Genomic DNA, 26,736 nt, shown 5'->3' with positions numbered 1-26,736 from the left:
CTTCACCCTAACCTTTCCCACTCCTCCTCCCATCTTGCCCCCCCCAACTGTCCCCTTTTGCAATTATGTCATAGTTTTTAAGTTCTAGATCTGGATGAGTTAAAATAAGCAATATTTATCTTTTTAAAGCTTGGCTCTTCTTTCTTTTCATGGCAATCTCTTCCTTTTAATTGACATATTTCATTATTCTTTATGGCTCAATATTACTACATTGTATATAAGCCACATGGTCTTTATCCAATCATTGGTTGTTGGGTAGCTAGTTAGGTTCTGCATCTTGGCTATTGTGGATAGTGCTGTCATCTTCAAGGGTGTGCTACTTAGGTGTTTTGTATGCTGACTTATATTCCTTAATACAGAATCCAAAGAGCGGCAGAGCAGGATCATATGATTTTCATAGTGGCTCTATTAACCTACATTCCTCGCAACATATATAAAAATTCTTTTTTCCCCAGCATCTTTGCCAGCTAACTTTCTTACAGCCAAGTGACAGAAAATGTCAAGGATGTGGGAGTGACTCCAATGTGTCAAATGTACGTGTAAGTCAACAAGTATTATCAACACTGAGAAGGGTCCATTGCTTGAGAATTATAGTAATCTGTAGAAGAATACTTTCAATGAATGGGGTTGAAGTCTGTGGTAGTAACCTTAAAGGGAAAAAGTGAATCACAATAGACAACTCTTAAAGATACCAGCTGCAAAAATAAATAAATGAATAAATAACTTAGTAAATAAATACATAAAAGCAGGTGAGAGCAATGGTATTAAATGCTGTGTTTTTTCTTCAAAGGGGAAATATTATAACATATATGATTGTTTATAGGAAGTGATAATCCACAAGACCCAGGGAAATGTCACTTACATAAGAGAGAGAGAGAAAGAGAGTGAAAAGAAAAAAGGGAGGAAGGAAGGAAAAAGAAAGGAAGGGGAAAGGAAGGGAAGGGAAGGAGGGAAAGAAGGAAGGAAGGAAGGAAGGAAGGAAGGAAGGAAGGAAGGAAGGAAGGAAGGAAGGAAGGAAGCAAGCAAGCAAGCAAGCAAGCAAGCAAACAAGCAAGGATGGAAGGAAGCAAGGAGGGAAGGAAGCAAGGAGGGAAGGAAGGATGGAAGGAAGGAAGCCAGGCAAGCACAAGAGGGATTTAGTGAACAAATGGGTTGACTGGCTTTTAGTTAGAGGTGCAGATGGCACTGCATGAGAAACAACATTATATCATATAACCACATAACAGCATTGTGTTATGTTGAGAACATTATATCAGAACATGTGTGGTTGATAAAAGTAGAAATACTCCCATTTTATTTGATTTTTCAATGAAGTCAAAGCAAGGTTATTGGTACAAGGATGAGTTATAATAGCTAGAGAGTGAATTGACTACAATTACCTAGTGTGTTGACCCTTCAGGAACTATAATTTGGTTTCTGGTCATCAATTTAAGTGGGACCCACCAGTATAATCAAATTTTTTATTCTAGGCACAATCAATATACAGTATAGGCATGAAGTAGACAAGGACTGAACCTAATCAAAATGTATTCTGTGAAAGAATATTAAGAAAGAAACAAGATCAGACACCTAAGAGGACTACAAGAAGAAAATCATAATAATTTTCCATTAAACTCAAGCTGGATATGAAAAAAGAGAGAATCAGGTGTTTGAAAGACAGTGCACAGGTGGCGGAATCAAAGAAAGCTAGTCCAGGATGACTTGTTTATTAGTGAAATCTCAGTAATAGAGTTATTGATCTGGAAAATAAAGATGATGATTATCATCATGTGTAGGAGAAATGAAAGAGGAGTAGCAGTTCACTTTGCTAAGATACCTTAGAGTCCCAGATCCTTATAAGAGTTGTTCATGAAAAAGGCCAAGAAGATTGAAAAGTTTTTCTAAACATAGATTAAAACAATTAGAAATTATATTAGAGAAAAAAATGTTGAATTAAGACATTAAAATCATTGATATATCAAAGCAAATCATGCAGAGGTCATAAATACTAACAATAATGAAGAAGTGGGTAAATAGATGATATAATGACTTGAGATTTTATTTATTTATTCATTTATTTTGGTCAGTTGTAGGGCTTGAACTCTGGGCCTGGGCACTGTCCCTTAGCTCTTCAGCTCAAGGTGAGCACTCTACCACTTGAGCCATAGCTCCACTTCCAGTTTTCTGAGTGGTTGATTGGAGATAAGAGTCTCACAGACTTTTCTGCCTGGGCTGGCTTTGAACCGTGATCCTGAGATCTCAGCTTCCTGAGTAGCTAGGATTACAGGCGTGAGCCACCAGTGTCCGGCTATGACTTAAGATATTTAAGGAAAGATCTGGAAGTGTGGAGAAAGGAAGATGGCTGTCCTATTTTTGGGAAGTTTGGGAGGAAAAGGGTACATGAAGGTGAGGATTAATGGGGAAATGATGTTATTGGGGCACAGCCATTTACCCGCCAAACAAGACGATAATAGAACATCAAAGGGCAATTTGAGGGCAGGGAATTTTGCTCCTTGTAGACAATTACTTTGAGAGGATATACTGGGAAGGTTTAACTAATTGGAATTTAGAAGCTAAGAGAGTTTAAGACTGAAATTCTGAGTGTGGGATACAAAGGATGGAATTTCAGCTTCTCACTTGTTACATCTCAGAACTACATCAGTCTTCTCAGAGAGTAGTGGTGGATGTCACAGATTTCTGATGTTCAGATAGACCAGGTTTTACAAATATTACAGAATATCTATCTTTTAGACATTCTTTCCAGTTCTGACTAATTTAAATTTGGAAGTAATTGGGGCTTCTTTACATCTCATCTTGAATCCAAATTACTGAGAGATCTAAGGCTAGAAATTTTCTCTGCAGAAGTAGGAGCATTACTACAAGTGGCTGCTGGAGCAAGAAGACCGTATGCCTGCATTGGTGTTTATTTGTGATGCAGTGGAACCAGGAATTGCTCTATGAAAGATTTCAAGTCTCTCTCAGTGGTGATGAAGATTTCAGCAAAGGGAGAGACTTTCTTCTAGAAAAACTGAAAGTGAGCAATCTTAATATCCAGGAAATTATAGACAATAAAGACAAATCTCCCTCCACATCTACTCCTAACTTCTGTACTCCTCTGAGCCTCAGAGCTAAAAGAATGCAGATAGCCATGGCTTTTTTAGCGTACATCACTTCCACCTTCTCTTCTTCCTCTTCCTTCTCCTCATTCTCCTCTTCCTCCTTGCCATCCTTCTTGTCATTCTCCTCCTCATCTTTATCATCCTGTTCCTCTTTCTTTTCCTCCTCCTCCTCTTCCTTGTCATTCTTTTCCTCTCTCTCTCCTCTTTAACCTCCTCTTCTTCTTCCTTCTTTTCTTCCTCCTTCTCCCTCTCTTCCTCCTCATTCTTCCTCCCTCTTTGTTCTTCTTCACCTAGGAAGTATGTGTGGGAATCACTTTCCCACATGATTATTACTTTCTTTCCTACTAGAATAGAATTCCACCTACTTACCACATTATTACTCAGGTCTTGCAATTGAAATATTGCAATTTCTGATTCCATGTTCTAATACATTGGAGACGCATTTACTCTCTTCATAATCCCTGTATTAATACACTGATTTTATTAAATCAAATGTCCAGCTTTGGGGTTGTTGTTGTTAAGAACCCAAAGGTTTGCCAGGGGACGTGATTCTTATATGGAGTCCTTTTCTGGAAGCAGAGATCTAGAGAATCAATGTTTGAGGCTCGTCAGAGATAAAAGCTAGAGAGACTCCTTCACAGCAAGACAAGGCAAGCATGGCGGTATGCCTGTAATCACAGACCTATAGGTTATAGGTAGGAATATCATAATTTCCAGTCACCTAAGAAATAAACTAAGAGTTTATCTGAAAAATTATCTAAAACTAAAAGGACCAGCAGTCAGACTCAAGTGGTAGAGTACATGCCTAGTAAGTACAAGGCCCTGAGTTCAACACCCAGTACCACTAACAAAATCATTTCTCATCCTATTCACTGTCCAAATAAACTGTATGTTCTATCTCCATCATAATCTTTTGGGGAACCCAGTGTCTTTTCCCAGTCCTTTTTACTCATCTCTACTAGATTATCCATTAACTTTGCCTGTTAACTTGAATTTGCACTCTCAGTAAGTGAACTTGCAGTGCAAGAATCTTCTTATCTGAGACAATAACTCCTTTCCTGGAAGCTTGTGATATTGTATGAGACACCATTAATATTTCTGGAATTTTGGCTGATAGTTGTTGCTTACAATTCCCAGCAGAAGAATAGTATGGGAAATAATCTTGTTGATGCTCCAAGATATCCCACACAAAATCCAATACTTTGAGGGTCTAAAGAGATAGTAGATTGTACAAATTATAACATATCATGTAAAAGTTAATTTTTCTCTTTGCATCAGAAAATGTGATAGATAAGGTATCAGCCCACTTAACTCCTACAATTGCCTCCCAGCTACCTCTATGGAAGCTATTCTTGGCTTCCCTGTACTCTACCTCCTGCTACTTTCTATGTCACTCACCCAAGTAAGACTATGTCCAGGTTAAGTTTCAAGAATACTTGGTGCACATGGAAGGGTGTGTATTGATTTGTGTCTGTGTATAACTGTCATGGAACAGAATAAAATTCCAAGTTTAGAATGAAAGAAAGCCCTGAATAAAATGGGTCAGCCTGAGGTACCAAAGATGGTCAAAGGGTAATAATTGAATGCAAAGTATAGGGCTGGGCCTAACAAAAATAGGCCTGATCAGTTAAATGGGGAACTAATTTCCCCAATGCACCTGGAGATACTTTTATAAATATTCCTAAAGTAAAGGTGATTTTGTTCAGTTAGAAAGGTGAAACCTATACCAGATGTATGTCAGACTTCAAACCTCATGGCAATTGTCATAAATGTAGGAAAAGCAACTCCTTCTGATGATGGGCAAGAAATACAAACACTGTCCTCCTAAAGGTAGGGAAGAAAGAAAAATGATCTTTCCCCATCATTTCCAAAGAGAAAAACCTGATTGCAAAGGTTTTCCTTTTCATCATTACCATCTCTGCAGTGTAAACACTGTACATATGGGGTTCCATAGCACTGTCAAAATGTGAGAGGTTTGTACAAGGCATACTGTGTGTTTCCTGTGGGACTCTTGATTGTGTGGCTGTATTTGTTCAGTAAACTTATTACAGAGTGATAAAGAAGTGAGCTTTATTTCTTGGGCCCTGGGATCTGGAGATGCAAGGCTGAAGGACTTTCTCTGATAATGGTTGGCCTCTTCACCTGTAAACCTCAAGGTGAGACAGGCATCGCACATAAGGGTCTAGGTCTCTTCTGTTCTCTCAGTATCTTCTTAGAAAGGCACCATGATTCAGTCACGGAAGCTTTACCTTATCAACCTTATCTATATCCCCAGTTCCCTAAATCAGAAGCTCATCATCAGATGAATGTGGGTTAAATTTCATGTATGGAATCTTGGGCAACACCCTCAAGCCATAAGCATAGGCAAACCAAAGTAGTGTCACAGAAGAATTGCTAGTGGTTTTTTCCCCCAGCAGGGCTCCTGGTGAAGCTTTCTGTGTCGTTAAATCATTGTGCTATTGCCTCTTTTGTTGTAGTTGAGTAAACCTCTAAGGGAGTCAATGTGCAAAGTTAATGTATTTTACCCTAGACATTTAACACTCAAGTGTACCAAGAACAAAGATGTGCCCAGCACCAGTGGCCCAAACCTGTAATCCTAGATATTCAGGAGACTGAGATTTGAGATTGTGTTTTGAAGCCAGCTGGGGCAGGGATGTCCCTGAGACTCTTTTCTCTAAGAAAAAGCTGGAAGTGGCACTGTGGCTTCAAGTGGTAGAATACTAGCCTTGAGAAGAAAAAAAAAGTAAAAGAGAAAAAGGAGCTCAGGAACAGCACCCTAAGTCAAGAGTTCAAGCCCCGGAGCCAGGGGAAAAAAAAGATATGTTTAGATACACATTTCTTCAGCCTAGGCAACTAGAAATCAAAGGTAGCTCCAATTGCTCCATCTGCTGTTTTGACAAATATTAAATAACAAAAAAAAATAAGAGTCACATAGCCTATACCTGCCATGAGAAAGGATTTTATGTACAGAACCCATCCCCAAATTTGAATCTAGAACATAGGGGCATGTGCAAAAGATGAAACTTACCGTCTATTAGCATATAGCATGAAGTTGTAGCAATAACGTAGATTATACAGACACTTATATCTGGATTTACATCTAGATATATTTTACAGCTAAGAGAAGTTCGATTTATCTAACCAAATTGAGTTCTATGTTCTCACCTGTACAGTGGAGACATCAACCCTCTTTCCTGGAAACTTACGGTACAACTACAAGCTAATTGCTTGGCTGGTGCATAATGAATGCCCTGGGCCACCATTTCTCACTGGTCAGGGCCATAGATGGACTTTTTTTTGTAAGAAGATGGATGGCATGTGATAAAAGGCATCTGAACCTTTCATATTAAGAGTAGTGATTTTAACCATTCCCCAGTCTTTGCATAGAATGGCAAGTCTTGTTTCTTTCCAGGTCAATATAAGTTACTAGAATTCAATTAAATTGACTCCTCCAATTTAATACTTCCACCTCTCACATCTTCATCCTTCCATGAAATGGTCCTCCGGAGGCCATTTGTATTGGCTTATGCATGCTTTTTTTGAGATTCCATTCTGCTCTATATTAGTTTACTTACACACTTCTCTCAATGACTTCCCCATTGCTGAACGGGCCCCTTAGGGAGAAGCTCCTCTTGTGCTTTATTCTGTACTTAACAGTGACTGTTTGGCCTTAATAGTAAGTCACTACACATTTGAGGAAGTGCTCTTAACTACAAAACTTGAAAGATACAAGTTAATCCTCACAATGGCTCCAAAAGATGAATACCAGCCAAGCTCATTCCAGTTTCACAGACGAGAAAATTGAGGCTCTCAGTCAATCACCCCAGGTCAGTATTTGAGTTTGGGCCTCTACTTCCAGAAACTAAGCTCTCCTCCATTGTGCTAAGGGTACGGAATGCTGCTTTGGAACATAGAGAATCTCTTCTCCTCTCTGTTGAATTGCAATGAGCATGAGTGAGCAGCTAGAGTGACAGCACAGGACAGGAGGGCTCTGCAGAGAAAGTGTCTCTCAGTACTTCGTGCATCTGCAGAGGTATTTAAATTAAACTGTCATGTTCCCTCCCACACACAGCTCAGGGATTCAAGCTATTCTTTAGCAGTAGCAGCATGAAACTGCTGGTGATCTGCCTTATGCAGCACTAATTTGGATGGCAGGTTCCAACCTGTATCTACATCACTCCACAAAGCAAGGTGCGTACAGTCTGTACTGGAGACAAGCGGTGTCAAACACCTGCTGAAGAACACATCCACACAAACAAGCATAGGCTCTGACACGCCAGTTATCTTAGGATTGAGAACTTTGGCGGGTCTAACTGGGGTTTATTTCTGTTTTTGATACACAGACCCCAGTCAAGACACTAAGTAAGCCAAGTGAGAGAAATACATGAAGAAGGAAGTGCAAAAAGGACAAGACTAGAACGTAATCGTTGTTGCTTTCCAGGGACCATGTACTTTTACTTTTCAGTTGCAAAAATTTAGTCAAAATTTACAAACATGTTTCAGTCTTGTTCTGCTATTTTAATTAGCATTAATTATGTGTGCAAGGGGTTTAATTTGGACACATCCGTATATACATCCAATGTACCTTGGTCAGATGTGTCCTCTCTGTTCTCCTTCACCCTTTCTACCCCTTCCCAAATCTACCTCAGTAAACTTCAGCACTTCATTTTCACATACGTACATGAAGTATGTTGACCACTTTTGCCCTTCTTCAGCCTCTCCAGTCTTATATTTCAGCACATGTTAATTGTACACAGGGCTTTTACTGTGGTATTTCACACATGTATGCATATGTGAAGTAAGCGAGAGCCAAAGAAATATAGGTATATAGTTTCCCTCATTTGTAATCATTAGAATGTAAATCTACAAATAAACCCAATGGCTAGTATAAGACAAAAAAATACACTTGGACATGGTAAATTAAACAGGACTCCAAACATTCACACAGTGAGACCAAAGGAGGATATTCTTAGGAGAGGATCACAGGGCTCAATGCGGTGTGCGTATGATCCCATAAAATGATGATGAACTCCAACAAATGGAAAGAAAAGTTGTAGTTTTTTATTTTACATTTTTTGGTTTTTTTCTGCTTTTCCCCTTTTGTCACTGTTTCTGATTTCTGTACCTCCTGTCTTGTATGTAAATTCATCTGATTTGGAGAGGGGAATGGGAAAACACAGAAATGGTGAAACAAAGGGTGAACTGATTCAGTAGTGATACTCATCGTGTTGAAAATGAACTATACAACTTGTAGGGGAGATGCATAGGAGGGAAAACACTGGGAAATAATGAGGAAAGAGGTGGCATTCTTCAAAAAGAAATGTATTCAATACCTGACTTAACATAACTGTAACCCCTCTGTACATCGTTTTACAATAAAAAATGAATAGAGCAAATGATCAGGAAATTAGTGATCACTCTGTTCTCAGAAACTTCAGACAGAGCTGGAAGGGCCACTGACTGGCAAAGCTGTTGTACACAGTCATGTGTCACAAAGTGATCATCAGATTTCCATCAGTATTCTTCCTCACTATGTGATGGAATGAGCTGGTTCTTCGAAGATAGCAGATCCTACTCAATGGACCTAAGCCTGTAACCCACGTGGCAATGTTTGCCAAGTGTAACAAAATGAAGAGTCCTGATTAGGAAGACTATACTGGTTTATTAGAAGCAGTCAAAAGTATTATCAGAAGTATTCCACTAAGAAGAAAACAGGTGTCTGAAACACACACATGCACGCACATAGAGGAAAAGAGAGAAGATGATGTGAAGGTGATTCACATGAATACAGCCATGAGTTTGCCAGAGAATTCCAACATCCACCAAAAACAAGAAGAAAGAATAAACAGTGTGTTCCACTGGAATCTCCAGCTGGGCACCACCACCCTGAATTCAACTTTATTTTTATTTCTGGTCTCTAAAATTGTGAAATAATCTATTTCTCTTTTTTTCTTTTCTTTCTTGTTTTTTTTTTTTGTTGTTGTTATGAGCATGCTAGAAGTACTGGGATTTGAACTCAGAACCTAGCACTTGCTAAGCAGGCATAGTCTCACTTGAACCATGCTTCTGGGCTCTTTTTGCTTGTGTTATTGTTGAAATAGAATTTCGCTTTTTGACCAGAATAAGTGGTCATCCAATTTATGCTTTCCACATAGCTGTGTTAACAGACACCCTACATACAGCTTTTGCATTGGGTTCACAATGGTTTCACAAACATTTTGATTTAGCCAGTTTTGAACAGCGATTTCCCCATAGCTCTATTTCCTTCATAGCTAAGATTAAAGGTATAAACCACCACACCTGTCTTACTTCTGTTCTTTGAAACTACAAAATCTGTAGTAATTTGTTACAGAAGCTACCTGAGACTGCCATATGCTGTTTCCCAAATTTCAAAAGATGAATCTAAGCATGAATTATGTCAGTACAGATGGAACAATGGCAATCAATCCCCATTTCCTCATAAATATTGTCTTAATTTAAAATGTCCCTTAGTCACATTACCAATAGATGTTACAAAGGGAATAAATTTAACAAAATAAAAACCCAAGAAGGAGACTGTAATTATGTAATCAAGGAGATTGCAGGAGGTAGATAAAACGACACTACTTTCTTAATTTCCTCTCAAAATCTATAGCGCCTATGGAGAAGTTCTCCTTAGGTAACTATTAATCAGACTCATATAACTGTTTAAGTAAGCCAATCAGTACTCCACAAGATGTAGAACTATAAATGAAATACCTCAAGAAGAAAGTAGAATGATGGTGCAGGTGCAGGTACCTCAAAAGTGTTGATTTATTCATTCTTGCAACGCATATTATCAAGCCCCCTACTGTGTAAAAGACATATTGTAATACAGAATTCATATTAAGATTCTGCTTTCATGAAATGTTATACTTTCCAGAGGGAGAAAGGCAAGACAGGCACACATTTAAGCTAATTTCATATAGTAGTGTGTTCTATGGACAATAAAACATTCTATAGAATAGAGAATATATAGGGTGGCAGAGGAGGAAGTGGGGTGGTGCGAGAGCCTTTGACAACTGAATAACTAGGAAAATACAGCCACATGTTGATCTAATCGCCAGCTGTTCTAGGAGCCCCAAAGCAGCAAATGAATCAAACTGAAAACCAACAGCGGCTTACACCAAAAGAAGGCTTGCTCCAATGTGAACATTTAAAAGATGACCCCAGCAATGGGAAGATGAAAGGAGAAGGGAGGCAGATAGATCAAATGACCAGGTGAAAAGTGTGGTTGGTTGGCCTCTTGTAGCTGGCATGAAAGGAGGAATTCAATTCTTGTTATTCCCAGCATCTGTTTCCTCAATGATTCCCAGTACATCCTCAAGAGGCTACAGATGAATTTTAGATACATTTCACCCATTCTGCTGCTGCTTTAGGTAGTAGCGAGGACACTGTAAGTACATTCAAGTGTCATTGGAAATTAGCTGCCGCTAAGCCGCACTACTTTACTGATGGTCTTGGAATTTCAAATTTTGTTTCTTTTTACTCTATTGCAATTCATCCATGATTGTCTCAATATTATGTACTATGCGCATTTTCAAATATATTTGAATTTCCTATTATGACTATTTTCAGTTGCTGTGAATGAAAATATATTTTGGACATGGAATATATATGAAGTCATATTTAGGACCAGATCTGAACCGATATTCATGAGCCTTTTAAAAAATTTATGAAGAACATAGATTTTCCCTATGACTCAGCCATACTACTCCTAGGCATCTACCCAGACCACCACAAACCAGGATACTATAAAGACACTTGCACACCCATGTTAATTGCTGCATTATTCACAACAGTAAGCTATGGAAACAGTCCAGATGTCTTACAATAGATGAGTGGATCCAAGAAATGTAGTACCCATAGAAAAGGGAAATTTTATACAGAGATTAGAAGGAACAATTTCATGTCATTTACAAGATGGACCTAGAACAAATCGTGTTGTGAGGTAAGCAAGCTCAGAGAGAGAAACACCACATGTTGAATCTGAAATAACCAAGACATAAATTATACAGGAATCTAGGCATTTGCACACAGTGAGACTAAAGGAGGTTACTTTTAGGGAAAGAACACAAAGACGTAATATCCATGTGCCCTGATCTTAAAAAGTAATATTTGTTGAAGTGAATTCCAGAAAATGGACATGAGAGCTTTTTTTCTTTGTTGGTTTAGGGTTTTTTTTGTCTTGTTTATCTGTCCTTAGGAGGGTAAAGGGAAGGAAAAAGGGTGAACAAATGCAGTAGTGGTATTCACTACACATCATGTTGAAAATCAACTGTGCAACTTGTGTGGGGGTATGGGAAGAAAAATTGGGAGAGAGTCAGGGCAGGGGTGACTTAGCCAAAAAAAAGTATTCATTACCTAACATGTAACTGTAACCCCTCTGTACGTCTCCTTTATAATAACAATAAAAATAATAAATAAAAAGATCATGAAGATGCTATCAAAAATTGATTTAATTTTCACAGTTCATATTCAATGTTATCACAGAACCAGTTGGAAAAGTGATCCTTTATTAAAAGTTGGAAAATAAAATATAAGCCTCACAGCATTAGACTTTGTGTGGACTTGAAAATGCAGATGAGGCTGGGCACTGGTAGCTCATGACTGTAATTCTGGCCATTCTAAGTATCATGGCTCAAAATCAGCTTAGGAAGAGTTCATGAGACTCTTATCTCCAATTAACCAAAAATATGTGGGAAGTAAAACTGTGACTCAAGTGGTAGATGCCAACTTTGACCAAACTATTAAAAGAATGCCCAGAACCTGAGTTCAAGCCCCAGGTCCAATGCACATGCCACACACACACACACACACACACACACACACACACACACACACACACACACACACACACACAATGCAATACAATTGAATCTCTCCAAGTTTTCTATTTTCTCATCTTTAACAGTAAAAGAATAGGCTAACACCTCCAAAGGTATTTCTATCTCTAAAATTTCATAGAAATATTGTTTGCTTTCCACAAAATCTGAGCCTTCTCTTCCCCTTCAATTATGTACATTGTGGGGTCTTCAATTGGTTCTGCTCTTGATGTTCATTACAAGGAACTATTGCTTTTTGAATGGCTTGTACTGAATGAATGAAGTCATTTCAAATCACCAGGTTAGCATCTTTAAATTTTTCTCCTCTACAGTAAATTGAATATATAGTTTTATGCACTAGACATATTTTCCCTCTCATATTTAGAGATTCTTTTTTCTGTTCTGTGGTTTCTCAAGCATTTTACAAAACATTCATTCAAAGTAAAATTGTCCTGGCTCGTCTCATATTTCCAAGAATACACAGTTATTCTGGAAGGCTTTGATTTCATTTGCAGGGATTTCCAGATCTACTCAGCAAAACTCAATAATGTGTTTTCCTGGGAGAATATTTAGAGTACAGATGTGAAAGCCAACATTCTCATATAGATTTATCTCTCTGAGATTACTTTCCCTTTGGGAATAATAACACAATTTTCATAGGCAAATGTTCCATCTTTTAATATATTCCTAGTCATTCTCTGTGTGTACTAGAGATAGTAATTAGCAGATATTAAAAATGATAGCAAAGTTCTAAACTCAGAGTCAAAAATACTTGACCTTATTTTATTATCCACTTAATTTGTTAATTTGGATAGATCTTTCATATCTGAAAGCTTGAATTTGAAGGTTTATTTATTTTTCAGCTGGAAAGAAAAAAATAAGCTTATAATACCAATTTTTGTTTTTAGTTCTTACCGCAATATATCGGGCCAAATCCATAGTGTATGCCATTTAAAAATGTTTCAAAATGCAGCTTACATAAGCATTCCCTTTCCAAAAATTAAAGAATCTGCAGTTTAGAAAAGATGCAAGCTTGAGGTCACAAAATGCATGAGAAGATCTTGGATTATCAAATCCAGGTCTCAACACATCAACAAATTATAAACAAATACTGGTTTCTGTCCTTACAATGTAGAAGCAGTGTGCTAATACACAAAATTACTTTGAAAAGAGGACATATCCTCTTCAGCTAGAAAGAGAGGAAGGGATGATGCTACTGCTGATACTGATTGAAGTGTCAAATACAGAATCAGGGTTAAAGAGTGAGAATGGCGAGTTCACAGAATTTGTCACTCTCTTCCATGTACGGCAGCGTTTGCTGCCTCCTTGTGGTGCTCGGTGGGACAGCCACGTCCTTGGGTTCATCTCTAGTTAAAAAGTTCCTGTTGTAGGAACCTTTGTTGTTCCTGTGTTTTCTGTATGTGCTTCTGCTTGCTTCGGAAGAGAAGGCGATAATACGGAATTCTCATGCTGCAGTGGAGCTTAGATTCTGATTAGGTGTTAGTCTATGGATCTGAGTGTGTTGACTTATGATTTAAGCAAAATGGAGACATTATTGAAAACATATAGTGAGAACTTTACAGACATCTGCAACCGATTTCACTGAGAAATAAGAAAGTCTGAGTAACAGGAAATATTTTTTCAGGCACCAACAGCTGACATTTCCAGTTCCATTCAACGTCATTCTTGCTTCTTTCTCGTCAATATCAGGGTCCAGGAAGGTAGTATGCAAGTGATGCAAAAAGCTATGGCCCATCCTATAGAAGAAGCCTGTACAGTATCAGTTGAGTGTTGTTAGGAGATTCACAGACACAAAAAAACAAACTTTCCCCAAAACAGGCCAAGCAAACTTCAACATAGAAAATAGCATTTTGGGTGATTAAATCCCACAAATGCTGTAAAAATTCTCTTTTGAAATGCTGGTCAAGCAGCAATGAACCACAGTCCCTGGTGAGCCAAGAAACCATAAGGGTAAACAATAAACATAATAGCCCAGTGTGTGGCTAAGCCCTGATGTACTCTAAGTTGAGTGTATTAAGCGTATTTTTCTTTCACTTGCTTCCCAATGTATGATGGACTTAATGGGTTCTAACCTCATTAGAAATCAAAGAACATTTGTAGTCAGTTGGTTTTCATTTGTAAGTAATAGTTATACAAAGCTAATAGTTAGCTATCATGACACAGGTTTAATAGTGAGGTTTCAGAAACAAGGAATTCTGCACCATTTTTTCAATGTTATTTTATTGTAAAGATGTTATACAGAGGAGTTACAGTTCCTTGAGTAAGGCAATGGGTACATTTCTTGTCAATCATTGTTACTCCCTAAAGCCTAGGTTTCTAGTGAAGGGATTAAGGATTTTTTTAATGCCTATACCAATTACAATTCAATTACTTGAGTATTGGTTTTCAAAGGATTTAGTTTTCTGGTTGGTGTTCATGTTATTCATTAGGCAATCAAAGGAATCTATAATATAATTCATTCCTCAAAGTTTAAAATTTTACATATTACATTATTTATTGACCTAAAGTGATTCCTACCTTCAGGAAGTGTATGGGCTTCTTATCTCTTCTGGCAAATAAATGCATATTTGAAAGAACTTACAGAACATGACAAAATAGATTTTCATGATAAATTTCACAGAATAAAGATATTCTACTTGTATACATTGAATAATTAATATCAGGCTAGGTAACCTACCTAGAGTCAAGAGACAAGATGAATAAAATATGAAAAATCATCTATCTGAACGCAATGGAGACAAAGAGCACTTGCCACTGGAATTACATGTACTCAGACATTTAAAGGTCATAGCTATATGGAGGGGAAAAAGTCCACAAATCTAGAAGTGAGAACTCAGAAGACCCTTGCTGTGGGACACAGAGATGGCATGGCTTTAGCAGGTTATTATTCTGATGAGAATGAACTAGGGAATTAATAGAAACAAATGATTTGTATATAACAACATTGACTTATCTCATAAATACTTTCCAAATTGGGGACAGATAAAAGACTAAATGTTTACCAGATGTCAGTAACTTAGCCTATAATCCTAGATATTGGTAAATGGAATCTAGAGGATCATGATTGTAAGTCAACTAGGGCAGAAACATCCATAAGACCTCATTTCTCCCCCTCACAACTCTCCCCCCTCAAAAAATAAAAGACAAAAAAGAAAGAAAAACATGGGAAAAATTGACAGGAAAAGTTAAAAAAGGATTGGAAGTATGGCTAAAGTAGTGGAGCACCAACCAAACAACCAAGCAAGCCAAGTGAGTTCAAGGCCATGAGTTCAAACCTCAAAGACTACACCCTTTGTTTCCATTTATATGGTATACAAAAAAATGGCATCACAAGGTGACAAAAGTAGATGGGGAATAAGAAGAATCATGTGAAGGAAATAAGGATTTAGACAAAAGTGAATTTGAGACTGGTAGAATGTTTTTTAGTCATGAATGTGATTGATTATAGTACTCGTATTTGGCAAAACATGCTTCACTTTGTGTATGACAATTGGTCAGTTTTATCATACGTAAGTTGTACCTCCAAATAGCTTGTTCAATAAACTAAATTTCAGAGCTGCAATAACACAAAATTTGGAATTACATTATATGAAGTTAAAAGTTAATATTCTAATGTCAAACAGATGCAAGAGTGATCATTTGTAATTGATTATAATATATCAAATATTCATGTTGGAAAATTAGTAATTAATAGCATAAATTGTAAAAAGGTATATATAAATATTAAGTTCAAGTAGTTCAGTGAAATAGTTATTTTCATCTTTTTATTATTTCAATTAGTTATAGAAAGAGATTTCATTTTGACTTGAGCATATATACACACAATTGTACCCTAATCACATTTAATCTTTGCCCCTCATCTCCTTTCCCCTTTCCAAAACAATTTCAATTATCCTCATTATTCCATTTTCATCTATGTAAATGTTATTTTTGTCATATTCACTCTCTTTCATCTGATATTTTTATGTCAAATGCCAGAGTAGTAGAGTAAAACACATGAAGACAGGTTGGAATAATGGAAGAAGTCTAGAGAGACGTTGAGTTAAAATGCGTGTCAACTTTGAATCTCCAAGGAGTAGTTGTTAAACAAGATCAAAGGCAAAACATGTATCAAAAGAAACAACTGCAAGAGAAGTGAGGAGAGGGAAGAAGTATGGAGACTGAAGGAGCCATTAGACCACAAAGTAAGTCCTGGCTCAAGGGAATAACAGAAGGAATGAAAGAAAAAACTATGGAAAAAGATCTTAGAATTTCCCAAAGTATTTCCCAAGTTGGCTAAAGATGTTGAGGAGTTACCAACAGCTCTACAGAAATGAACCTGACTTACCCTTTTCGCTGTGTTCTATACCTAGCTGGAATAGCTCATGGGATGTATAGGCCCCCACTGAAATACTGAAATTTTGTAGCACAACAGCCTAGCCCCTTGTCAATTATAGTCCCTTTACTCCTAGTACACAGAGGCTCATTTCCATGGCCTTCTTATAAAATCATCTAATACAGCAATTTAATGAAATGTAAATTCATTAAGTGCTGCTATTAAAAGGCTAGGTTTGTCATATTTAATGAAATAAAAGAGTTCTGCATGATGTTTATGATAAGCATTACATAAGCATGAAGATATTTAAAGGTCAAATGCAGTGGTAAGGAAAGTGATTTGCTATTTATAAGCCAGCTAAAGAAATACTGATGTAGCAAAATTAAACAAAATGGATATTAATGAAAGAATAAATTAAAATTACTTATGATATTAAAGGTGCAAATAAAACTGCCATCATTTTAAGATAACTTGATTAAATAAAAAAGTCTCAATGTTATCAATAGGCATACAATTGGAATAATATTTATCATATGGTTAAAAGATCATATAAACTCTAGGTAAAATGCATATTTGTAGATATGCAAAACAAAGATTAAAAATTGATTTTATTAAACATTTTTACAACATATTTTACCATTTTTTTACAACTTTCTCAGGGAAAAAAAAACAAACAAGAAAAAAAAGAACAAAATTTAAGATTGGATTATACTGGGCCTAGAATAAAATATATGTGTAAAGCATTTAATCAAATATTGCATAAATAGGTAGAAAAATATGCATGATAAGTAAAGACATATTTTTATAAATTAGTAATATAAAAATTTCACTGGATATAATTTTTAAAAATGATCAAATATTTAGCAATAAAACTAACAAAATTGTTAAATAATTTTGTCCTAAAATTGTCAGAACATCCAAAGGAGATTAACAATACATAAATAAGCATAACATACCATGTTCAGGAAATGGAAGATTCAATATTTATGCATATCAATATTCTTCAAACTAGTTTATAAATTTAACATTAATGTAGTGAAAAATCTCAGATGTTATATAGGTGGAGTGGCCAAGATTCTTTTACTTTAAATATATATATTTTTTTTATTGTAAAGATACTGTAGAGAGGAGTTACAGTTACATGAGCAAATAATGAGTTCATTTCCTGTGGAGCATTGTTACCCGCTCCTTTGTTTTTCCCCTACCATCCCTTCCTTCCTCACCTCCTGAATTCCTCCCACCCCCCCACAAAGTTGTAAAGTTTGTTTTCAACATAGTGTCTTGTACATCTCATTATTACAATGGGTCATGCTGTATCCTTATTTCAGTGTTTTGTTGTTTCCCTTCCCCTCCCCAAATGAGAAAAATGTATATGCAAGTTGCGGGCACCAGAATCAAATACAGTGACCACAGGGGTTGTACCATGGGGGAAGAACATACAAAGAAACAAACAACAAAAATAAAACAACGGGGTTTTGACAAAAATATTTTAAAGCATATATGAGGGGTTACTAATAGCAAATATAAAGCTACCAAAAGGTAAAAGGACTGGCTTAGTAGAAGAAACTTAGATCTGTATTTATGACAACGATATGACATTAACATAAGACTAAACATTGAAAATCAGACAAGCCTGAGTGCCATCATTTTTCCCTTCTTTCTTCTAAATATAGGTAAAACAAGTGCAATGAATAAATCAAAGTCTTGCAAATTAATGATGCTGGAACAACTGACTCTCCATGTAGAAAAAGAAAATCTAGATCCTTATGCTGTTAACACTTGTAAAACATCATTGTTTAAGCATGAGACCACTGCTTCTTCTTCATAGGAATAAAATTTACAAATAATTGTTATAAAATTTAAATAAGTCATAAAGTATGCATGTATGGAAAGCCCCCATGTGGTGTTTTACAATAACCAGACTCAGCCCCTGCCATCACTACCAAGTCCAAACCAATCTTCTCCTCTCTTTTCCCCAATCTTCCTCAGAATAGAATTCTGTCATTGTGACTGTGGTCCAGAGGAGATTGTAGATTCATCCAGAACCATCAATTTCCAGTTCTTTTTCCCCCCATGGAGTAAAAATGAAATTTGAATTGTTTCTAGCATTTTGTTTGTCATTGTTGTAGTGTGTGAAAATTAATAGTGAGATTAATAGTGTCTCTTTACTCTTCTCCTGGTGTAAGACAAATTGGTAAATTTTGTTGACTACATTGAAATTTATCTATATAATTTTTTGGACAGTTGATATAGCACATAGTGCATTTTTAAAACCACAGATGCATAGAATTGAAAGAGCAGAACAAGTTAGAGACTTCTATTGTATAGAAGATCAATGTCAAGAATGACATTTTTGTCTTTATTAGCATACCCTCCTAATGATGTTCATCCCAGAAAGTGAATGCAAGCCTCTGGAATCCTTTTGGTATCAGAAATTTTTAAGTAAATTAATTAGTCACTCTCTCCCCTCAGAATTTTGAAAGCCCTTAAACCATATTTTGTTCATTTATTTTCTTCTTCATTTTATTTGCCTACCAGCAAATATATAAATAATTCCCTTCCTCCCTTCCTTTCTTCCTTCCTTCCTTCCTTTCTCTTTCTTTCTTTCTTTCTTTCTTTCTTTCTTTCTTTCTTTCTTTCTTTCTTTCTTTCTTTCTTTCTTTCTTCTTTCTTTTTCTTTCTTTTCCTTCTGTCTTTCTTTCTTTTCTTTCTTCCTTCCTTTCTTTTCTTTCCTCCTTTCTTTCCTCTTTTCTTTCTTTCTTTCTTTCCTTTCTTGTGCTAGTACTAGGGCTTGAATTCATGAGCATTTCTTACTCAAGACTAGTATTCTAACATTAAACCACAGATCCACTTCTGCCTTTTTTGTTTAGTTAATAGTGTATTGACATTCCTGTCAAAGCTGGTTTTGAACCACGATCCTCAGATCTCAGCCTCCTGAGAGATTCCCTGTCCTTTGCATGACTATATCAATTTTTGTTGGCAAGTACTTCTTTGGGGATTTGTCATGGTAATATGCATAGAAGATACTCATAAAATATTTCTGTTTATAGATACCCATACATACATGCAAATTTATCTCAAAGTTATATGGAGCAGATGAGGTATATATTTAGTCAACTTAATATTTAGTTAATTAGGTTCTCTCTTATTAAAACTTACACCTGCAAAATAAATATAATGGCTAGGATCTGTCTTGGGGTTTGCTGGCCAATGAAAAGCAATAGAAGTATGACAGTTCAAATATGTTTCCTGATGTTAAAATACTTTCCCATCATGCAAAGTCAAATCAAATGGAAGAAAATATTTTACATATTTATAAGATTCAATAATTACGATGGTGAAAGCAAGCTGGGTGCCAGTGCCTAATGCCTGGAATCCTATCTACTCAAGAGGGTGAGATTCAGAGGATTGGCATAAAAACCAGCCTATGCTGAAAAGTCTGCTAAGAGTTCATCTCCAAAATATATAACAAAATGCAGAGTTGCAGGTGTGGTTCAAGTAATAGAATGCAAGACAAAAGAGTGTAAAGTCCTGATTTTGAACCCATGAGCTACCTCAAAAATAATGGTGGATCAATGCAAATGATTTATAGGGAAGTGCAGAGGATCTGGAATAAAGCATTCTTATTTCCTGTGGATGTTTCCCATATTATGTGCCATGGATACAAGAGGACTTCACAATAGAGGAAGTGAGAGGGGGAGGAGACAGTCATGAAGAAATTCTTCTCAAAAACCTGTTCTTTCGTGTAACTATATGAAACTTAGAGGTGAAGAAAAGGAAGAAGAAATTCTACAAACAGGACAACTACTAGAAAGAAATCCCCAAAGGGGTAAAGGATACATAAAAATACTTTGTCAAGGATTTGGGTAGTAAACACGGTGGCAGTGGAGTATGTAAGAGGAAAAGAATATCTGCTTGATTAGATTTATACTCTTGATTTAAGCTTTGCTCAGAAGAAAATAAAATGACGAAGTCACACACAGGGAATGATGTGATTTGAAATGTATATTTCCAGGGTTTCCCAAAATTAGATACCCTGCAATAGCTGACAGTGGTGGTGTACGCTTCTCAACACACACAGGCAGATTGCAGTCCAGACTCATGGACACAAAAGAAGCCCAATCGCAAAAAATATCCAGGGTAGCCAGGAGCTAGTGACTCATGCCTGTAATCCTAGCTAGTCAGAAAGATGAGATCTGAGGATCATGGCTGGGCAGGAAAGTCCTTAAGACTCTTATCTCCAATAAACTACTCAGAAAAGGCTGGAAGTGGCATTTTGGCAAAAGTGGTAGAGTGGTAGCCTGGAGCACAAGGAGAATCAAGGACAGTGCCCAAGCCCTGAGTACAAGCCCCAGGACTGGAAAGAAAGAAAGAGAGAAAGAGAGAGAGAAAGAGAGAGACAAGAAAGAAAGAAAGAAAGAAAGAAAGAAAGAAAGAAAGAAAGAAAGAAAGAAAGAAAGAAAGAAAGAAAGAAAGAAAGAAAGAAAGGATGGAGGGAGGGAGGGAGGGAAAGAAAGAAAGGAAGGAAGGAAGGAAGAAAAGAAAGAAAGAAAGAAAGAAAGAAAGAAAGAAAGAAAGAAAGAAAGAAAGAAAGAAAGAAAGAAAGAAAGAAAGAAAGAAAGAAAGAAAGAAAGAAAGAAAGAAAGAAAAGAAAGTGCAAAAATGGCTGGAAGAATGGTTCTGTGGTAGTGCACCTGCCTAGCAAGTGTAAGACCCTGAGTTCAAGTATCAGTATTGCCAAAATAAAAATACCAAACATATAAATTATAAGTATATAATGAGAAGGGTCATAAGTTAATGAAAATATATTTAATGAAGTAACAGCAGAAAATTTCCCCAATAGTGAGCAAGAGATGGCCACCCATGTCCAGGAAGCTTTTAGGACTTGGAAGCAAGACCAAAACAAAACATCCCCATGGTCATATTATAGTTAAACATTAAGTATAGAGAATAAGGAGTAACAGATAACGGTATACCTACCCCTTTACCCTTTTGATTACGATTTGTAGAGGATATCTTCAGCTATCCTATGACTTTTAGCACATGGGCTCTCTTAAATCTTGAGTGAGTATTTTTATTCTGGCAGTATGTTTTATTTTATTAAGTTCATGGAGCGGTCTATCTCATCTGACTCAAGAATTTCTTGAATTTGTATCTAACCTCATTATTGATAGAGAAAAATTTATTATTGTCTCCCTTGTTCCCTGCTAGCATTGCAGTTCTTTGCCATTTTCTCTTTTAAAGTCAACCTTTGTGCATTTTTTAAAAAAATGTTTTTACATGGATAGGCTTTGATTCTTTTCTCTGTATTTGAGTGTCATTCTTCTAGCAACTCTTTTATACTCTCTTGATGTTTGCATAGCATATAGGATCATTTTAACTACTTAATTTTTTAACTTTTCCAATCCTTATTGTGTATTTTTTTTCTTTTAGCTATTATCCTAGAATTAATTTTCAACCACCATTATACTGATATGGGACTTTACCAATAAATATAATCTTTAAGCTATCATGTTGCTCTTTAGCATTCTTTCATTTCAAGTGATTCCCATTAGCATTTATCATAAGGTAAGTCTAATAATGTTAAGTTGTCCCTTACTTTTTGTCTGCCAAGGAGGAAGTTAGCTCACTTCTATTTTTGAGGATTTTTTTAAACTGGTTATTGTATTCTCGATTAGTATTTTATTATTGCTTTTGTTTTGCTGTTTCTTCCAGCATTTTACGTATATCAGACTACTTCCTTCTTGCATTCAAGAAAAACATTTGCTGACAAAGAGGAGTAAGGACCTAGGATGTGATCATCAATGTATATTAGACATATTTTCTGTCTTTTAGATTTCTTGCATCTGTGTACCCATTTTCCTTTTCAAATTAGGAGATCATTAGCCAGTGCTTTCTCTCTTTCTCACCTGTAGTGTGTGTGTGTGTGTGTGTGTGTGTGTGTGTGTGTGTGTGTGTGTGTGTGTGGTTTTTATGCTTGAAAGTAGTCCTTACCTCCATGAAGCTTCTTTCACTCAATTTTCTTTTCTTTTCCTTTGTGCTTCTTTGTATAAATTATTCCCAAATGACTTTTGAGCTCATTAATCATTTCTTTAGTTGGCTCTTGTCTGTTGTTGCACTCCAGTGAGTGTTCAAGTTGAATCACTATGCTCTTTAGTTCCATGATTTCTGTTTGATACCCCAAGAGATATCATGGTCTCTATTAAAAAATACCACTTAAAGGAATTGGGTCCCAAGTTCATATGAAAGTTACATTTACACTATATCTTAGAGGATTAGAATGAAAAGAATTATGTGTAACTCTATGTGACCCATACCATAATTTGGATTCTCTTATTGCTAACAATGTTCACAATCATTTGAGTTTTCAGTTTATCATTTATTTACCAATTAAGCATCTTGCCTTAATGTTAATGATTGTTAATAGACAACAGTGATAGTTGCTTAAGGTTGGAGCAGCTGTGACAAGTTGTCAAGATAAGACAAAGTTTGTTGCATCAGTTCAATCTTCTTTTCATGAAAACAAAATACATTTGTGTAGAAATTAATGCTGCTAACAACTTTTTCCATGAAACACTCATACCCTTCTTTATCAAACTTTGAGAATTCTTTTCAACATATGCATTTACACCAGAAGTGGATCCCATGTTAAGAAACCACTTTTGTTGCTGACCTTCCAAAAAATATCCATTGTCCTTTGAAATTTCCCTACATGACTGTAGGAATTGTCTCCATGTTCTACCTTTCATGTTAATTCTGCAGCTATTTCCACCCCATCTGCAATTTCTCTCTAACAACTTAAACTCCTCAAAGTCATTGATGAGGTTTGGAATACACTTTTCTTAAACTCTTGTTATTATGGAGATATTGACTGTCTGCTATGAATCAGGAATGCTTTGAATGATACAATGAATGGTGTATCCTGGTCATAGTTAATTTATTTTGCCCATTCCTATGAAGGAATTCATTATAACAACTATAGTCTTATGAAATATATATATTATATATATATATATATAAGACTTTTGTGCCAGTCCTGGGACTTGAACTCAGGGCCTGGGCACTGTCCCTGAGCTTGTTTTGCTCCAGGCTAGTGTACTACCACTTGAGCCACTGTGCCATTTCTGGCTTTCTCTGTTTATGTGGTACTGAGGAATAAAACCCAGGGCTTCATGCATGTTAGGAAAATTAGTCTTGATCGATGGGTGTAGAATGGGTACTGTGACAGGAAGCATGTAAAAGATTACTTTTTGTATATATTTCCACCAGAGTTCTGTGCAGTTTAACCTGTTAATGAGCAGTGAGGTTTTTGAAATAAATCTTTTGCTGATGTTGTTTTTGTCCTGTGACAAAGGTTTCAACAGGAAACTTAGTATTTCCAGTAACTCATGTTGTTAAATATGCCAGAATGTGGGCTTTATTGTTCCATTTATAGAGCACAGACACAATACACTTACTTTGATTCTTAAGGACACTAAGGATTTTCAGAATTGTTAAGGAACAGCAGCTTCAACTTGACCAGTTATGTTCCAACAACCAAGATAGGCTATCTTTTGAAGTGCTGCATCTAGACACTGAGCTCTGCCTAGCTATGAAAGTCCTACGTGACATCTTTTCCCAATGCTATGGTATTTCACCGACACTGATGGTGCCTGTCTTGACCAATTATTTTTGCTAAATCTTCCAGATAACTTACTGAATATTCTCTACATCAGCACTTGCTGCTACACCTTGTACTCTTATGTTATGGAAGCTGTAGATTTCTTCAAACCTCATGAGCCAACTACAAATAGTTTCAAATTTTCTTTCTGCTCATTCTTCGCCTTGCTTGGCCTTCATAGAATGGGAAAGATGTATATAGAATCTTGTTCTGAAATATGGTGTAGCTTAAAATATTTGGTTGGTTAGATCTTCTATCTAAACCATTAACATTGTTTCTATATTATGAAAATGGCTGTTAAAATTTTCTCATTATTTGGGTGTTTTCTAGAACAACATTTCTAAATTTCCTTTAATAACTTTTCTTTAAAATTTTTATCGTGACTAAATCTTTTACTGCAAGAAGCCCTGCTTTGCGTTTTTACCTTGGTGTTTTACATACTTCCTCACTAAAAATTAATAATTTCTAACTTTTATATGAAGTCGAAAATTTGAGAATCTTCCTTTCTTGGACATTTGGAAACTACTACCATAGTGGTATTATGCTAAATAATTCCAATATTGTGTCTCAGAAAGATTGGAGGCCTAAGGAAAGGGGAAGAGACGAGAAAACAGAAAGTAGGTTCTCTGTCTTACAGGGTTGCGATTTGTGACACAACAAAACAATTGCAGGAGTTTCAATACAGATCGCTGGTTATGAAGGATCCATGGAGCTATAAACATGGTGAGAAAATGTTGTGAGAAAAGAACAAAATGTACATAGAAACATGAAAAGAACACATGCTGCTGGAAACATGGATGTGACAGACCTCCTCCATGAAGATTGGAATGAACTTTCAATTTCTAAAATTTTACCAGCTGTAAGTATAATAACAAGAAGTATAAGATCAGGTATGCCTGCCTATACACTATAATATATTCCATCTTTGTTGTTTTACTTTCTTACTGAATTCTCTCATTGACCATACTGAATATCTTCAAGAGAGTTACTTTGACTTTACCTTCTGCTGAATTATATAATTCTGTCTCCTTTGGCTCTTTTTTGAGATGTAGCTTCTTTTTTTTGTTGGGAACATCTTTGGCTGGTGCTCAATTTTCTTTGATTTGCTATTGGTGTCTCCTCATGACACCAAACAGGAATGAGTCTTTGTCTTTAGAGATTAGTCACCCACAGAAGACAGTCACAACTCTCAGTCTGACCAAACATTCTAGGACCCTCTACCAGCTCTTTCATTCCCCTAGGAGAATGAAACTATTGTTTGACCATTTATTCTATGCTGAATTGTGGGAAAGCAGCTACATGTCCATTTTTCCATTCTTCCCTGGGAAACCCAACTATAACAGATCCATTACAGCTTAAAGACGGGCAAGGGTATGTGTTTGTTGTTTGGGAAGCCCTGGAGAAGTTAGAGGGCTGGAAACAAGAATTAACATTTTTCTCCTCTAAGTGGAAAACTTGGAGTCAAGATTCTTTACCAATACATCAGTGTTGAGCAGGATAGATAAATAGTGCCCACCAGGCCAAGCTATTGTCTCATTTCTAACCTGAATGGACAGCCCCAGGACTAGCAAGAGAGTACTAGGTCTTTGAGGAAACTCTTCAAAGAGCTGGAATGCTGGATTCAAGAACTGATCAGGATGGGTTTATTTTGTTTTCTGTGGGTCTCATTCTGATGAAGGTTCACTAAAACATGGGACTAGTTACAATCAAAAGGATAAGCTAAACCATCCTATTCATTTATTTCCCTGGATCCAGGAAACTTTCAGTTGTTTTATGATTTCTCACAAAAGGAATCTGTCCATAAATTACTGTGGAGCACTATATTTGTTGAGAGAAGTACTTGACCTAGTACTTCCTATCATACCATGCTTATTGCACTAATCTATTATTCTCTTGAATACTATGTATATATTTTGGGAGGCATGAAGTCTGGGTCTGGGCCCTGTCCCTCAGCTCTTCAGCTGAAGACTAGCGCTCTAGCATGTGAGCAACATTGCCACTTCTGGCTTTTTATGCTTATGTGGTGCTGAGGAATCGAACCCAGGGCCTCATGCATGCAAGGCAAGCACTCTACCACTGAGCCACCTTCCCAGCCCCTAATACTATATTTTTAATAATCTCTGTTTTATAGTATAGTAGATATAAATCAAAGGAAGGTTTTGTTAGCATTATGACCACCTTTGGTCCTCAGCTCCACCCATACCTGAGCTCTTCCCTGCTCTGGAGTTCCCAACTTACCGCTGGCCACACCCTCTCTCTTCCCAGACCCACCTGAGCACCCTCCTACCTCACTTCCTGCCAAGAACTCCTCCTGCTACCTGGATAGAGAAAGGTGCCATGTCCTCCCTCTCCTCGAAAATAGAGCCCCTCTAATAAACCTTATAATAATCCCAATGTCAGTGGCTCATGCCTGTAATTTAGCTGTTCAGGAGGTGGAGATAAAATGGTCATATTTGAAGCCAACCTGCTCAGGAAAATTCGTGAGACACTTATCTCCAACTAACCAACAAAAAGTTAAAAGTGGAAGTGTGACTCAATGACATAGTACCAGCCTTGAGTAAAATAGCTAAAACAGAGTGACCAGGTCTGAGTTAAAGCCCAAGGACTGCCCCCCTGCCAATTACAAAAAGAATAGCAAGAAGTACTTTCAGTAGTTCTACCCTTTGCTGGAGAATAATGGATCAAAATGTGAAATTAACAAAACACTGGTTTAAGAGATCATTTGCAATATAAATATGTGAAAACAGCAGGATTTACTATTCATTTATTTAACTAATTAATTGATTTGATTTTAGACAA

Source organism: Dipodomys merriami, unplaced genomic scaffold, assembly GCF_024711535.1.
Source record: "Dipodomys merriami isolate MVZ:Mamm:240054 unplaced genomic scaffold, mDipMer1.0.p SCAF_21, whole genome shotgun sequence".
Taxonomy (NCBI): domain Eukaryota; kingdom Metazoa; phylum Chordata; class Mammalia; order Rodentia; family Heteromyidae; genus Dipodomys; species Dipodomys merriami.
Note: the sequence above shows the minus strand (reverse complement) of the source record.